Source organism: Hevea brasiliensis, chromosome 1 (assembly GCF_030052815.1).
Source record: "Hevea brasiliensis isolate MT/VB/25A 57/8 chromosome 1, ASM3005281v1, whole genome shotgun sequence".
Taxonomy (NCBI): Eukaryota; Viridiplantae; Streptophyta; class Magnoliopsida; order Malpighiales; family Euphorbiaceae; genus Hevea; species Hevea brasiliensis.
Window position 1 is genome coordinate 15,323,936 of NC_079493.1, and position 4,338 is coordinate 15,328,273.

Consider the following 4,338-nt stretch of genomic DNA (forward strand, 5'->3'; position numbering starts at 1 on the left):
TTCTACCCTTGGTCTTGTGATACTTGGCATGAAATCCCCAATGTTAGGATAGGCATGATCCTTCACAGAGCAGTTGTTGTTGTTGTTGTTTGCCATTTCTTCTTGTAATTGCTCTTGCTCTTGTGCTCTTTCTTGTTGTTGTCGAGCTTTAATTTCAGCTTTTCTCCTTTTAGATTCTGCTCTTAAAGCTTTTGCTGTCTTTTCTATTTCTGGGTCAAAGAATAGATTGATTTCTTCACTTTTTGTCCTTCTCATAAAATAAAGCACCTGAAAAACAAAATAAACAAATTCTCAAAGTAAAATGGTAAAAAGAAAATAAAATAAAATGCCCAAATTAACTAAACAAACAATCGTTCAATATCAAACAAAAATCAAATCCCCGGCAACGGCGCCAAAAACTTGATGTGGCTTATCCACAAGTATACGGGTCGTCTCAAGTAATAAAGTGATGAATCAAGTATCGTTCCCACGAGGATTTGCTGTTTAAGTACCAAACTATGAATGAAGCGATTATTTGGGCTAATGATTAATGAATAAATGGTAAATGTAAATGAGCAAGGTAAATGTAAATGAGCAAGGTAAATTGATTAATCTAATTGGAATGGGTAAAAGGGCAATAAATAAATTCTAGATCTAGTTTGCAATTAAACTAAATTAACAATGGGTAATTCAAATCAAAGTCTAATTATGCTAAAAGTGATTCCAGAGTTGGGGGTTTATGCATAAATTAATTGGGATTTGTCTTGGGCATACCAACTTTTAGGGAAAAATAGAGTTTGAAGGAAATTGATTCTAAATTCCTTTGATATCTTTTTCAAGCAAACCAAAGTGTGTTTTTAAAATAACCAAACCTACTTTCGTATGTTATTTTATTACTTTAAAACCCATTAAGTTCTGTAACCAATAATTAATTCCTCTTAAAATCCTAGTTTATTTCTAAATCTAGGTGGTTTTTAAGTTCCAATCCTTGATTATCTATCAACGACTTTCACCTTTCGGTCCTTCAATCAAAGATTAATACAATACCCAATGGGTACCAACATTAGGCAAGTAAATCAAGCACACAAGGACGGAATCAAAACTCATATTTATGTAAAATAAGGAAATACCCAATCCGAATCCACAAATTAATCTAAAACATATTTCCCAACTCTGAAATCTAAAGAGTTTACTCACTCATGATGGTATTTACAAGAAATATTGATGGAAGAGTAAAGAAAAACATGATAAGAGGACTGAAATAGAAAAACCCAGGTAGAAGAACCAAAGTCTCTGGTTTCTGGAGCTCCAAACTGATGCAGCAGCTCCTCCTCCAAGAGAAAATGGCGTCTCCTCTCTCTCTCTCTTAAAATTTCTTTCCTTTTTGTCTTTTCTCCCTTTCCTCTTGTTGCAAAAATAAGGAAATGATGAATTTATATCGTCCCAAAAGGTTGCCCTAAAAGTAAATAAGAGCCAAGGAGTTGATAGGAAATGAGGTATAAAATTATCCAAGTCACTGACATCTTTCACGTTAGGCGATGCAGCTTAGGGTTCGGCTTAACCCTAAGCAGCTTTTTAGCAGATTTCAGCTTCTGGTCGCACTGTCTGCTTAAGGTTAAGCAGACCTTCAGCAAATCTCGGCAGACTTAGAGTAAAATAGACTTTTCTGCTCATGCTTGACTTATGCTGCACCTTTAGCACTACCGCTTTACCCTAAGCATGATCTTAAACAAAGTCTCAAGCAAATTTCGGCTAGTTTGCTCTTTCAAGGCTTGATTTCATCTTTCGTTTCCTCCATGCTTAAAGGACTCTAAATCTCTTCAAATCACTTCCTATTGCACACATTGATCTTTGATTTGCCACAAAATCCTATCAAAAATAATAAAATTACAAAAATCAAATATAAAGTATTTAAATTTAACAAATAAGCTAAAATAAAGCTAAAAACATAAAATATACTAAAATATAAAGGCAAAATGGATGCAAAACTACCCTAAAATACCTATATGAAATGAGTGTAACAACGCTTAGTGGTGCATAATTTATAATAACAATAATTTAACATTTGAAATAATATCTGCAACTCCAAATATCTGGGTCTTTTATATTTTTTTGTTACTCTTTGGAAACAATTAATATTATCGGGATCTTTTATGATTACTTATTATATTTTAAGTCTTAATTAATTTTTATCAGTGCCCAAAAAACCTATAACAATTTATAAAGGCTGGATGCATGGGTGTATACTGGTTAGACAGCCATATGTCTATCCAGTATACGTCTGTCAGGCACGAGGCCAGCTATCGGGCACGAGACTCGCTGTTAGGCTTGTAAAGCCAGAAATAAAGTAGGCACAATGGCCAGTAAGTAGGCATATAGCCTATAGAATAATCATACCAGACATATATTATCAGTTCATGATTTTCTCAGTAGGCAGTATTGCTATTTGTAGTCCCTAATTGGTATACCAATTTATCCAAACTAAATAAATAAGTCTAGGTATACTATGAGCAATTAAACATTTTTTTAATTAATTTAGCACTATTCACTATTACTATTTTTTAGTACTGTTCATTGGTACCATTAATTTCATATTAATAGGACATTAGTCCCAATTTACATATTCATATCATTTTTAATATTAAATTTTCCTTATGAGTATTTTAATTATCCTATATAGCATTTTTCCCATGAACCTTTCTTTATTTTCATTTTGACGTGTTATCTTTATCTAGGAATTTGACTAGGTTAGGATGTCTATTTAGTCACACTTCCTTCATAACAATTGCTCCTCTATGTTTAAACTTGAATTTCAGCTTTTGAATCACTGAATTTGGGGTTATAGAACTCAAGTTATGGTCAAAATACCAAAGAAATAGTATTTTGGGACAATTTCTGGGTTGGCAGTTTTAGTGACTAAACTTGTGCTAACAATTTAATTTGGTTAAAGGCAAAACTGGGTTAAGTGGTCTTCATGAAAAGTGTAGCCCTATGTCTAACTTTCTATTGGTAAAATTTTAGGTCATTTGGACCAGTATAAAGAGAGTTATGACCAAATGAACACGTACTGTTCATTTGGTCATTTTCTGGGTTAGGTGTAGGGTAAATCCGGATTTACGCAGTATTTAGGTCAAGTTTTGGACAAAATTTGGGCATGGTTTCTTCATAGAATATGGGCTATTTTGGGTCTAGTTTTACTCCCAATTGGCCTCATACCAATTGGGGTCACACAATTTCATTTATGGCCTAAAATGTATACTGCCCTTAACAAACACAACCTGTAGAAAATAACACTTCCAATAATTCATTTCTCCTCCAACTTCCTTGCTTCAATTTGACATTCAAGGCACTTCTAAATATCATCAACACATCTCAACAATCCCAATTTCATAGTATAATACAAAAATACTAAAGTTAGGCCAAACCCTAACTCATAATTTCAACCTCATAAAATCTCAATGTAAATTAACTTCTAATACTTATAATGCATCAACAAACATCATTAAATCACTTTATATACATCATAGTCATCAAAAACCATCACTCACCATGGGTACCAAAAATTCACTCCCCCCCATAACTCACCTATTTCTTTTAGTTTCTTACAAATTTCACTTCATTTTAACCTTAACTCAAGGATTAATAAAGGAAGAAAGGAAGATTAGGCACTAACCACTTTGGTAACTTGTTAAACTTCAACTTTTCTTCTTCTTTTCACTATCAATGGCTTCCTTATGGAGTGGGCTAACTTTTTAATGAAGGGGTATATGGGTTTTGGTGAGGAAAAACCTTGGAAAATCAAGCTTTAGGGAAGACAAAAATGGAGGGAGAGAGCTCCCATGGTGGACGGCTCAATGAGAGGGAGAGAGAGAAGAGGGAAGAAGAAGATGGAGGCTTGGGGTTGGTAGGATTTTGTCTCTTATCACACACACACACACACACACACACACACACACACACACACACACACACACACACACACACACATATATATATATATATATATATATATATATATATACTTTAAATTTTAAATTGTCATAAGCTCTTTATTTTTCCTTTCTTTTCTTTTCTTTCCTTTTCTTTTCTTTCTCTTCCCATTTTCCAAATTCAAATTCATAAAATTAATTTATGTTAATTATTCTATTTCCAAATTTTAATTTGACATTTAAGTCAAAATTCACCTCTAGGGGTAAAATGACTAAAATGCCTTTTATGGTGCTCATCGAGTTATTTTTATTATTTTATACCAATTTATAAATTCTCTAAACTTTAATTTATTTTTCTCTAAATTTTTTTCTATATTTTCTTAACATTTATTTCTTCAATTTATGCCTCCTCACTATAGTTTAGGTGTAG